The sequence below is a fragment of the Syngnathus floridae genome, chromosome 22 (assembly GCF_059516105.1).
Source record: "Syngnathus floridae isolate MCC-2025c chromosome 22, RoL_Sflo_1.0, whole genome shotgun sequence".
Classification (NCBI taxonomy): domain Eukaryota; kingdom Metazoa; phylum Chordata; class Actinopteri; order Syngnathiformes; family Syngnathidae; genus Syngnathus; species Syngnathus floridae.
In genome coordinates, this window is record NC_142434.1 from 2,732,146 (window position 1) to 2,745,679 (window position 13,534).

Below are 13,534 nucleotides of genomic sequence, written 5' to 3' on the forward strand. Positions count from 1 at the left end.
CGATTTATAATTGGAAAAAGGGCAAGGAGGTCAATACTCCAAGCAAGGATGTGATTTCTTCTCAGGTTGAGGTTAATAAAGAATGGAAAATTGACAATAAAGCTTTAGTGGGAGGTAGAGGCCGCTCCAAAGTAAGCGAGAGGCTCGGAGAGGAGCTGCCGATTCATTTCAAGAAGGCAAAAAGGAGTGCGAAGAAACAGGGTGAAGAGAGGGAACAGCCCACATGCTATCACACTGTTTTTAATAACGGTGTAGCGGCGACCCGAGGCCTCCACGTCCACGCAACGGCTGTGCAATGTCTGCTCGGCGTCTGTGCCGCACACAAAAAGGGCGCCCGTCCAAAAGTCGGAGCGCTCGGCGCTGTCTGTCGGCTACAGGCACGGGCGGCACAAGACCTTTGCCTGATCACATGACACCGGGGAGCCCTCTTGAAATCCCTCACTTGCGTCAGTCGAATTTCAATGATCGGTATTTTCATCTAAAATAAAATGCGGTGTAAATAATATGGGAAAATGTTTTGAAATAAAAAGACAAACTAACCAATTTATTTATTTATTTTATATCAATTTAGTATTTATATTTTATATGGTATATTTTATATTGTATTTATTTATTAATAAAAAATAAAAAGAAGATTTCTTTTGTTTTAATCAACTGTATTTCTGCAATTAAAAGTCCCGATTAATCCAGTGTGACCTTTGCCCCTCGATCCGATGAATTCTGCTCCGATTTCCTTTCGCTTTGCTAATTTGTTGGGGTTACACTCGGGGTATTTTGAACACGCCTCGATCGGGCGGCTGAAGTCGGTCCAGCAGGAGGCGTCGTCAGCACAAACGGCTTGGCGGTGGTGGCCTGTCGTCCCCCCTTTTCCGTCTCTCTTTCTCACACACTTCTTCCTCCTCTCTTCACAGTATATCAAGTGCATCATCCTCTCGCACCTCACGATGCCCTCGAGAACAGCGGCCCGCTCACACACAAGCACGACAGCACCCTCACACGCAAGATAAGGAACTGGCGGCACCAAAGGGTCCGGGTTCTGTCACCCTGCTACCTCGCCCCGGAGCACATGTCCTCGGAGTGGGAACAGGAGTGGGAGAGGGAAAAAAAAAAAGGTGACTTTTAGGAAGGGGTGGAACAAACAAGCAATGTGAGAAAGATGCCGAAGAAGAGTGGCACAGATGGAGCCGGCGAGAGAAAAAGAGAGAGTGGCGGCGCTGCCAGCACAGTGACTGTTGTTTTTCGGTACATGTTGTCGGCTGGCTCGCCACCAGCTCGCGCCAGGCGGATGCAACTGGGAGCGCTTGGTAATTATCGCAATGAACCTCCCTCTGCGCACATGTGCTTTCCACTTTTTCTCATAAACCAAATGTGCTTAGTTTGCAACCACTTTCAAGAACGCCGTGCGACTAAATCAACTCGTGCCAACATCTTAGTGTCTTATCGGGCCTTCACTTCTTTTTGCAACAGGTGTCTGCGGACCCCCCCCTCCTGCAAAACCTCGATAAGCTTTCATAGTCCCGACTCAGATAGAATCTGCTTCTCCTTAAGCCAACTGACAGAAGTGGCGCAAATTTGAGATAAATTGTCTCGACATTAAGATTGACTTGGAATCACTTCATGTAAACTTGACTTGAAATGGTCTTTTACAGGACAGAGTATCTCAAACAGAAATTTTAATTAAAGCAAAGTCAACAAAAGCATACAGTTTACTCCAATGTCATAGTTTAGGACTAAAATGATTAATCAAAAAACTCAAGATACATTTTCATCTGATCACTCAGTTAATCGGTGATAATCGGTAGAATGGCTCGATTCTAAAAATTTTGGATAGTCCAGTTAAAAATATGTGCGTAGGCTAATGAGGCAAATTAGCCTGAACATTTTAATTTCACTATACGTCAAAAATACTGATAAAACTATTTCTTTAATAAAAAAAACTAAAAAAAATTTATATGTGCTTTGATGAAGTAGCTAATTATCGTAGCTTAGCGCGCTACATTTTTCTGGTGGCTAGGCTATTAGCATTTTCTCCCCTCATTCAAATGTAGAGTGTAAAAAATTGTGAAAAAAACCCCAAAAAAGAACACATATTATCTTGATAAATGTATTTAACACCCGACCACTCGATTATCTTCAAGTATCTTTTGCTCGGCTGTTCCATACATCAAACAAACGTTGCCTTGTACGATATAATTTGCACGTGGTAGGCTATAAGGGCAAAAAACAACCACAGGGCAATCGCAACTCAATTCCTTTTGGTCAAGCCTGTCGTATGAGATATCACACAGCATGTTTCTCCATCACATGTCCATAGTATCGTCATATGCCTTGAGGCCAAACAGCAACAATTCAATGTTTGAAGTCATCATTATATACCCACCACGTATTATTTTCTAACCGTGATAAGAAGAAAAAAATATAGATCTGCAAAACACTAATTAGCCACATTATCATTTATCAAGATCAATTGTCATCGGCTTCGCACTTTTATGTAAAATTCTCCTGAGCGCTTGAAAGCGAGCCGAAAGATTCAGTCTATCATTGTCTGGCCCTATTTGAATATCAAAGTGAAGAAGGACAAGATGTCTGCTTGCACCCTTAGGTCACTCTGATGTTCTGCCCTCCCTAAATGAGCCCGTTGTTCTCTTTGTAGCCTTTGATTTTAAATCTTACATCGAGCTCGCTTTTGATTGGCTGTCGGATTCCAGCGACATCAATAAGATTGTCGTCTTTTGGTGCTCTTACAAAAAAAAAAAAAACTTTCTATTACAAGCTGGAAATTTGTTTTGGAGGAATCGTTAATACCTTCTCAGCATCCTCCAAATCTGCGTTGTACATGACGAGAAAGTTATTGACTTCTCAGCGTGTGTTTGTTCCCAGATTGTATCACATGAAGCAGCTGTTAGTCATGACGCACTCATGCCCCGCCCCCTCCGGGTAATCCCGTTCCCCAACTAATACTATGCAGGTCATCACTCGTCCGTCCGTCCGTCCGTCCGTCCGTCCGTCCGTCTCTCCTCCTTGAGCACATGAAGTCTTGTTCTACTCGCTCGCTAATGTCATGAGTCTTTCTAAGCCGCCTTGGACAACTTGATCCATTTGAGTACAACGAAGTGTTCCTCATTACATGAATCCTCCGATTCTCTGTGTTGTCTTTCAAGCACATAAATAGGTCAGATGTGTACACCTGATTTTTGCGGAGACGCTGAAAAAAGATTGTGACCTCCTTATCCAGAATTGCTGATAAGGCGTTAAATATGAACCGGTTGAGAAACAATGCAGGTGGAAAGTTATATAAAGACCCCAATGAGGAAAAATGATCCGTATTTTGGTTATCACTGACTTACTTATCAATGATATTTTATATTTTCACCCTAGACTGTAAAAAAGATACCAGTGGCGGAGCTAGGATTTTTTTTTCCTTGGGGGCAGGGGTGAGGTGGGAGCATGGGGGGGCAAGGCTATACATTTTTTTTTTTAGTTTTCAAAAACTCACCTTAGGGGGGCCGGGCAGTACAAATCCGTGGCTTGTAACATCTCTTCTTTATCATGTCACCTTTTTGCGTTTCCACTCCACTATCATTTTTTTACCGCCGCTTCCGTTCCGGTCATGGCTGCGGACTTTTTTTTTTTTTTATACCTTAAAAGCTGAAAATAATTCCCGGCTGTATGAAAAGGGTGGATCAGGAGTTCATTGCTTTTGTATCTCCCCGCATAAAGAGCCATTGTAAGGGATACGGCATTGTCCCTCGGCGGCATACAGCAAGGGGTCAATCTCAATCAGCCGCTTTTGTGGGGAGTCCCCGCACTGATATCCTCCTTTCGGAACGACGGTTATATTTCATAAGGGACGGTCTCCCGTATGAGCGCGGCGGTTTGCTAGCCCAACAATGCCCCGTTTGCTTAGCGTGAAATGGAGACACCTTTGACTGTGGCAACCTACCAGTAATTGAGGTCCTTTGCCAGTCATGCGCAGGGTCACGTCGGGCGCATTCAGGCGGCGGTAGGCGGGAGCGCCGCAGCCATTGAAATCCGGAGAGCCGGAGCGGCATTGTGGGGGCTCTGTTTGGTCCGAGCTGGCACAAAAGCACGGCGGGCCTGCGAGGTTGATAAAAAAGACAAGTTGCGTCGTTATTATCTTCCCAAGGACTCTGAAGAGGAGCTTTCAGCGGCAGATGCTCCCTTCACTTTGGTTTCCTGCACACACCGGGAAGTCAGAAACTTGAAATCTTGAAAATATTATTCCGTATAAACATCGACGCTAACAACGACGGTAAAAAAAAACTAAGACCAGAAAAGTCATTTTACAGTCAGTTTTTACACAAATGCTGGTGCGGACATGGCCTCTAATCGTGACCCCCCCCCCTCCCCTCTTGTTTTTCCTCTTTCTCTCGCCGCTCGCCGGCTTGTTCAATAATGATCCTTGCGACTGGAATCCTTTTGTGCCGTCTGACACGTTTTATGTTTGAAAGGGAACAGAGGGCGTTTTTACAATGGCCTTTTATGCCCTGTGAGAAATATATGAGTCTTTGGGCTCGGCTAATGAAGGCTCTTTCATGTGCCCCCCACCACCTCTTTCCCTGACCCCCCCTCACCGGTAGAGATGGATTGTCTGGGGGCCCACACAAGGCCCACTGTGCCCCCCCCCTAAGTATTGATAGAAGAAATTGGAAAAACTTGCCCTCACATTACTATTCAAACAGGAATGAGGTGAGCCCACCCGTCATCATTACCAAGGTGACCATTACTCCCCCCCCTTCACCCTTACACTTGTTTCAAAGCTACTCATTATGGCCCCTAAGAGCAAACGGCGAGAGCGAATGATAAGCAGACAATGAGGAGGAGCAGGAAGCCGAGCCGGGAGGAATGAGCGCGATGAGGAATCCTGATGAGGGGAAAAAAAGTGTGATTGGGGAACGAGGGTTGAAATAATTACGGAAGCCACTTCACCAAGGGCACATTGAATTGTGCAAAGAAGTTGCATGGACATCGGAAGACGTGTCAGCTCCTGCCAGCTCAGAGAAAAGCTGGGCCGCACCCCCCCGGGGGTACTCATGAGATATTAATTGTCTCTTTCTAATCAGATTAATTAGGAGGCGCATGCAAGAGCGGCACCTATTGTACCTTCAAATCGTCGCCCTTTCACTGTGTTGCCCTTGGCGAGTCCCCCCCCCTTTATTGTACTCCAAAACACATCTTAGACGATAGCTTAACGCAAACACACAATGTAAAACACCATAGACAGGTTAACAACGCTAGCATTTGCATTTTACTCACAGGAATATACTCCTTTTCGTTGTGAAACTCTTCTTTGGGTATGATGCATGTCTATTATACTGCCTCCTGGTGGTCAATATCATAAGATTTGACTACTTTACATTACTAAAGCATAGGTATAAAAAAAAAACCCGTCCTTGAGGACCGCTGCATGCTTTATCTTTTCATCATGCAAAACACCTGACTGAAATTTCTCGTCCTGTTTTAATGACTCACGGGAGTTGAATCACTTTTAGTCCTTCTCTACTTTTACTTAAGGACACAGCGTGAGTACTTTTTCCACCTCGCCGCTCGTGTGCCACAGCGGCCAGACGAGGACGAATATCCCCGCCGACAGCCGAGAAGCGAATTATTCCGAGCGTTTAACATCTAAGGCTGCAGAACAGAACAAGGCGAGTGCGTGTAATACAAGAGCCGTGAGTTCAATGGCAAAACAAGAAAATGTTTTTTTTTTCCCTTCCCTCTACGTTTTTTTTTTTTTCTTTCAAGAGTACAAGTGGAAGCGGGGGGTAAATAATTCATTTCCTTGGCTCAGGGCACGTCCTATTGTCACCGCTTAACAAGCACAAGGACGGGCAGCCGGCAGGCCTCTTATTGCTTGTGAGGAAGAAGGAGTGAGATGAAGAGGGGAAGCATGGTAATGTTCCCTTTTGATCCTCCCTTGTTAGCCCGTGGTGAGCTTCCTCCGTGCGCCGACTGCCCGAAGAGACGATCAGACCGCGCCGGAGGGGGGGAGTCTGTCAGGTGGGGACGTTTGGGACACTAAAGACCGTCGATTTAATTCGGTCCAGGTGGAGGTGTCTCCCGCACCCTCGGTGGGCATTTTTTTTTTTCGTATTTGTGAGTTTTCAGGGGGTGGTGGATGTTAAAGGGGGACAAGGTCCAAACTAATGACAGGAAGTCTTTAAAGTTTGCAGCCGCCACGTTTCATCTCAGCACAGAGGGGGGTCCATGGCCACAGAACCCTGCTTTGATCCTCTGGCTCTCCTCCGGCCTCTCTGTTGGCCTCGGTGTGTCACCGCAGCACCAGGGCCAGAAGGTGCTGGTTAATTATCACTCTCATATTACACATGTGTTGGACAATGCAGGTAACATGAATGCACATCCAGTTGGGACCGGAATTAGCAGCAAATCAGACGAAAATATGTCTAAGTAGTTTTAGGGGGACAAAGTATTGCTCAGTTTCGAGGGGGCAGCCTTGACTTCAGAGTGGGTCGTTGCCATGACGACCACAAGCCTGTGCTCACCTTAATCAATTAATTGATAATCAAACAGCAAAACCGTCATTTTTTTTGGCTCAGACAAAAAAATGTCCAGGTAGTTTTAGGGGGACAAAGAATTGCTCAGTTTTGAGGGGGCAGCCTTGACTTCAGAGTGGGTCGTTGCCATGACGACCACAAGCCTGTGCTCACCTTAATCAATTAATTGATAATCAAACAGCAAAACCGCCATTTTTCTTGGCTCAGACAAAAAAATGTCCAGGTAGTTTTAGGGGGACAAAAAATTGCTCAGTTTCAGGAGGGCAGCCTTGACTTCAGAGTGGGTCGTTGCCATGACGATTACAAACCTGTGCTCACCTTAACCAATTAATTGATAATCAAACAGCAAAACTGCCATTTTTTTGGCTCTCTTTTAGTCATTAGCTGTAACTTTTCATTTACTGAAATATAAAGCTTTTTTTTTCCGAGTACCAACACCGACCGATACTGACCCAAGTGACTCACGAGCACACCACACGTACTCGTGCAACAATATTAGCCAAAAGGCAGTTGCATTCAAGCCCTTTTATTAGCGTTTCATGTACTCCTGATGGGGCTGCAGCCACTGTTTCAAAGCCATTCACTTTAGCACTACACACTCTTACACACACACACTCACACACTGTGGCTTTCCCGCTTGCTCTCTGTCAAGCAGCCACCACCAACACACTCAAACACACACAGTCACAGGTCTCTAAGTGAGACAGGGCCCTGGGTAATTTGCTGTAGTGGAGCGGAGTGGCACTAAAAGCCTGCTGGGTAATTGAGAGGCTAGGGGACGGAGTGAAGCCGACTGCCCTCTGTGTTGGTGTGTGCGTGCACGTGGAACTTGCGTGTGTGTTAGCGAAGGCCCCTGCTCGCTCTCATTATGCCGCCGCTACTGCCTGCCTGTCATTGTCTGGACGCGGCGGCGGCGGAAAGCAAGCGGTAATGCGCAGTGACACGCGGCGTGTGTGTTTGTCTTACTGTGCGTGTGCGATTGCAACGTGTGACACATCATGTGAAAAATAACAATATCCTCACCCTAACCCTTCCAACACATGTGCACCCGCTACGTCCAGTCTGACTTGTTGCATTTTTATTTTCCCTGCGTCCTTTACCGAGTGCGTGGAGATGTCGCGTCACTTCATCGCAGGTTATTTACTCAGCCATACTCTTCGTTTCTTCGCCGGTGACTGTTGAGGAGAAGATCGATACGGCGCCTGGCTTCCTCAATATCTGTCACTCACAATTTGACTCAGGTGGAGCTTTTATAATGCATGCATGAAAGGCTCGGCCGCGGCTCGGGTTGCAAGTGCTTGTGACAGCTAAAAAAAACGATCTGCTACATCCAAATAAATAGACTATCATGTTTTTTATTTAACTATCAAACCACCTGACTCTCGTTCAAGGCAAGCTCGGAATAAATTGTGAGGAGAAAAACAGCTAACGATATAATCAAGTTGTTATTCCAAAGAATTCAACCGGCTTCCTCCTTGTGATGAATAAAGTCACGACAGTGACAGCAAAGGCCGCAATATTCTTCCACGCTGTCATTCAAATCAGATTTTCTTTTCTATTTTCCACTGGAGATAAATCTGTTGTTCTTTTTTCCATTAGCTTTGTAGCAACAGCTCTTTTCAGTCCTTTTCAGTCTCGACCTCTCGCTGTGCTGCTCTTCTGCTTTCTTCCCTCTAATTGACGCTGACACCAAATCAATAATTTCACTTTTTTCTGTGTCCTTTTGTCTGCCGGCGGTTCTTCGCTTTGACCGCGTTTGGTGGCGAGAACGATGAAAATTGACAGACGGTACCGTAGACCAGGACCGGATGGTACCAGGTGCTTGTTATTGACACAAATAAATCATAAAAAATATTCTTATAAAAAAAAGAAATATTTTTTTTAATATATATTTTTTCTACATTAGTCTTGGAAAAGAAGAAAACAGAATCCCCAAAAAGCAGTTTTCATTTGCGCTGTGAAAATCCATTCCAAAAGACGTTCCACTTACACTGAACACAACAACAAAAAAATTAACACCCATCATAAAATAAGCACAATGGCTCCTGATTAAGATCTAATGTGATTTCACACTACTTGAACAGAGATTTAATTTAGTGCCGCTGGACTTCGAGAAACATCCGCACTGACTGGGAGGCAGAGAAAATGAGGGGGGGGTGGGTGGGGGGGGGTGATAAGGAGGTCAGAAGAGTAGAGGAGGGGATGTCACTTGGAATGTTGGGTATAGTTCTGTCAACAATCGTATAAGCGAAAGAATCCGTGCTTACATCTGAAGGAATTAGTCATGTTCCATTCTGGAGATGAAGATCTGATGAGATTCCATTTGTTTGCGGAGCAAAGAAAACGAAGAGCTATTTTTTTTGTTTTTCTACCATCGGGGTCAAAGGCAAGCGCTGACATTCAAGTGCTACGCTTACAGACCACTCATCGACACGACGCCCCTGGAGAATTTCACTACTTGGGTGAAAATCTATAGAAATGTCATACACAAGCATGCCGGTGCGTTTTGTGTGCGCCTTGATTGATCCGGAAGAAAATGGCCTTTGTTTAGTCCCCTGTGCTATGTAACATTACAGAGTAATTACAGAGTGTGTGCTTTGTTTAGGGGATGTCTAATTATGCTGTTTGGGTTGTGCGGGGCCCTGGGGTGTCACCGTGTGTGTGCGTAAGTGGGCTGCTGAGAAGACACTAATTGGCGAGGCAGTGTTAATGGTAAAAAAAAAAAAAAAAATCGAGGAAAGGAAGAAAAAGCAGATTTCTCTCTGGCTGAGCAAAATAAATATTACAAATCACTGGTTTTAATGATTAATGATTAAATAAAAATGACTCGGGGTTACTAGTGGGAAAATTTGCTTTCCTTGGAATACCCCAAGGATCTTTCACGAGCCCACTGAACTTTCATTCGTGTCTTACGTGTTGTGAAATGTGGGGGGGCGGGGGCTATTATGTAAATTAGCCTGCTTGTGATGTCACAATCTGGCAATTTGACAAGCGAGCTCACAACATGGGATGAAATTTTCATCCGTCAATGTGTCAACAACAAATGCAGTGGAAAAATCTTATCTTAATTTTCCCCAATTACCTTATCAACACGATACATTTTCCAATACAATTTTTGTCGGAGAGCCTTCGAAAAATTCCATAATGAGATTATGTTTTTTATTTTGTCAAGTGAGTTTGTCACGTTTGTTTCAAGGCCCGCGCAAGGTTTTCGTAGCCGCCGCGTATCTGGTGTTCTTATTGACTTTTATTAGCAACGCAAGCCGCCCATTCCCGCTTCACAAAGCCCGCATAGAATTTGTACTCCTTCGTCCTTGTTTATATAATTCTAATTACCGAGTTGATTTAGACTTGCCAAAGAAAAGTAGCGACATCATTTAAAAAGGAGCTCTCGGTTTGAATAGCAACTGGCCGGCGCTGAGGAAGAGGTCAAGGTACAGAGACGTGTCCTTGTCCGTGTAACAAACAATATAATAGTCCAATGTCGCACATTGTACAATTGTCGAGTGCTGTGGTTCACGGTGACACGTCTCATTGTCCGTCCAATGTTCCAAAAGCCTTTATTTCATATAATATGCGCGTATTGTTGTTAACATGATCATGTATTGAATACGGCGCCAGTACAAACTAATTAGGTCAATCAATGAATAAATGTGGCATTATTGCAAGGATTCAATGGTGCTTTTTGCCCACGCGAGACTATTTTCAAGACAAGCTCGCATTCAAGCTTTTATAATGGTTGGTATTAGACTCGACATAATCCTTTTGATACAGGTGGAACAACAATAATGTCACTGTTAAATGAATTTGACTGGACGCAGCGACTCCCCTAATTATAAAAGGGTGTGGAGTGCTTTGGAAACATTTTCCACTTTAAACGTCACAAAGCTTCACATTTATTCGGACTGTGTCAGCATTTTATATATATTTCATAGGGCGGGGGACCTTTAATGGTCTCATTGAAAACACTTTGGGGGAAAAGGCAAATTATTTTACACTTTAAATTTTTAACAAGATACATTGAGTGATGTTTTTATTTGATGTTATTTTTTTTACATGCTAGACTGTCACGTTAATGCTAAACATGTAGCAGCTAGCTTAAGTGGCAATAACAGCAAGAGCGGGTCATCTCAATTCTTTTTCGGCACAATTGAAGGTCCACATAGTTAAAAGATGATAAAATGACCTTTATTATATCTACTTCTGAAATTTGGTACTGCTGGGATATATATTTTAAGACTAGAAACCAACAGAGCTAGCTAGGCTAATGTCAATTCTCATCCAACGCTAGCTTATTTATATCCTAACAGACTCACACATATCTGACATTTTCCGGACGTTACAGTCCGACAATAGCAGCAGATGGGAAAGTTCTCAAGATGTTCCCGGAAACTGAATAAAAGCTTTTGATCCGAATCATCTGAGGGCAACCACAATAGCTTTCCTAACGTCCGGGTCGAGACCCTTCCTCTATGTCTCCATTGTCTCCCCACTGTAATCCAATCACCAAGGAAAAATTCCTTCAGATGGCCACTCGGAGGTCACGATTTGTGTGCGAGCATCCTGCATAAACTAATTTCCATTTTGATTCTGTTATTCCGTTGTGCGCACGCTCCCTGGACTTTATTAGTTGGTTGTGACAGGCACTTTTATTCCGTCTAACAGTTGGCGTTTGGCTGTACCTGGATGACCCATGGTAATTGTCGTCCATCCACTTAATGTTATAGCCGAGCATCCCGTGAGGTAATACACCTTTCCGCTAGATTGTCACTTAATCAAACACTGAATGTGTGCATTTAAATTCCTATTTGGGTCAATATACTGCCCCTCTTGTGTACGAAAATAATAGAATGAAGGTCATGGTTGAGAACATGCAGTGCGACGCCTCATATCAAGAAAATAATCATATATAAATATAAAAAAATGATATCATACAAATATAATAAATAATAATATTTATGTCTTATAAATTAAATAAATATAAATAATATAAATATAATAATAATCAAGAATAATATATATAAAAATACACAAATAAGTATGTATTATAAATTAAATATGAATAATATAAATATAATAATAATTTGATACAGTGTCTCAAAATTCACACGAGCCTTTCGTTCTATTTTTTTGCAGCTATTATTCAGACACGTTTTTCTGTTCAACTTTTAAAACAGGCATCTGAAAAAAGTTAGATTCAGCGGACGCTTCGGAAAGTGATTAAGCGTACCAACTTCAGGTTGTTAAGACTCATAATGAGCCTTACAAATATTTCGTCGGATCATTCCAGACAACTGATAAGACTTTTGTTCTCGTTACTAATTTGCACAAAGCACAAAATGGATCTTAACAGGCTGATTTCAAAGGGCCGAACTAAAATCCATAAAACAAAAAGCATCACATGCACCCGGACAAAGAATAACCATGCCACAATGAGAAAATGACTTAAAAATAGCATCCTTTATTACGCCCGAACAAAGTGCAAATGAATGGCATCATCAGAGGACAAAAGCGGCACTGTGTGTCGCGCATCAGAACCAGACGTGGCAGAACACGATGCGGCGTTTGATCATAAGAAGCCCGTGGCGCCGCGAGAGGAAAACGGAGTGCATTGATTTTGCCGTTGTGAGGAAAAAAAAAAAAAGAAAGAAACTAAAGGTCCATTCAAAGCAGCCATTCTTCAATCAAGAGATACTGTGGAGGCAGCATAAACACATTTCCATCACATAAGAGTTTGCGAGCAGAGAAAGCCATTGTGTTGAGCTTAATGGAGGCTCGGCTTTGAGTATTATTTGTTGAGGAGGAACAAATACTCCAGCGGTAAACAAAACACTTCTTGCGATGCCAATGGAACTAATGTTGCAACTAGTGACAGGCTTGGCTACTTAAAACACTTCTCTCCTGCGCTTTTTGTTCCCCGTTGCACTTTGAATCACAATTCTACCTCAAAATAAGGTGAACCCAATCATCTCGTCGATAACGCGGCCAAAATAAGCCCAACGAGAAAACTCAACTTCTCGTTTTTTATTTTTGTCTCCAACTATTAGTTCAACTGACGTCTATATCTGTCACTGGTAGTGAATGATCCACTTTCAGATTGTCTTTTTATGAAGTTTGGATTAAAGACAATAAGTGGATTTGCAAGCTTCCACTTTCCAATCCCTCCCCTCTGCCTCTATTTATTCCCGAGATGATCGAACACAACAGTGGATTAACCGCCGACTGACTCCTAAAACTTCCTTCTTGCGAGACGTGTAAAAAGAGTCCCGAACATTCCGCTTTGAAAAAAACCCACCGCGCGGGTTGTCCCCAAATTACATCTCCTCCGACACCAAATCTGATCGTCGCGATTTATAAATCAGCCGTAATCTGAAGAGAAGCCGCACACAACGAGGTTCGCTAATCTATTTGTAAGGCAATAGGCAGACAAACAAGCAGGGCAGAGCTTGCCAAGTGTTGTAATCACAAGTAAAGATGATGAGCCCACTCCCTTCCTCTCTCTCTCTCTCTCGCTCTCTCCATCCCCGCCCGGTTGTCCTACATCGCCTTCTTTTTTGCCGACAACCCAGGGAGAAAATGAATTGCTATCAAGTGGATCATCTACAAAAAAAAGTAGCTTTCCCACTTGATGCCAGACCCCCCCCCCCACCCGCACAATTCATACCACGCAATCTCCCGAGTTGTTGAAAAGACGGTAATTGTAAGCAGGTTGCGGGGAATAAATTAGAAGGATGACAAAATACGGAGATAAATCCAGCTTAAGAGACAAGGGAGATGCGCGCCGGCTGTTTATTTGATTTCAGCTTTGCTCCCCGCCGTTCGCCCTCCCCTTCGTTCCTGATCTTTTTTAGTGGGGTGGAAAAATGGATTTTTGTCAGTGATTTGGCCCTGAAATAGCTTATTGTCTAAGGCGAGCCACTGCGCGGGAACAACATCAACATCACATGTGTGCCACAACACGCTCCGCCGTTTCCATGGGGAGTAATGGCCGTGGAAGT

General features: G+C 43.7%; 1 long non-coding RNA gene across 2 annotated transcripts in view; it reads right to left on the reverse strand.

Moving 5' to 3' along the window:
* The window catches only part of LOC148379177 (uncharacterized), a 123,178-nt gene that overhangs the window by 24,573 nt on the left and 85,071 nt on the right, over nt 1-13,534 (reverse strand). For both annotated transcript variants that reach the window (XR_015855320.1, XR_015855321.1), the window contains exon 6: nt 3,944-4,098. This is a non-coding gene — a long non-coding RNA (uncharacterized LOC148379177). The remainder of the gene's footprint in view (nt 1-3,943; nt 4,099-13,534) is intronic.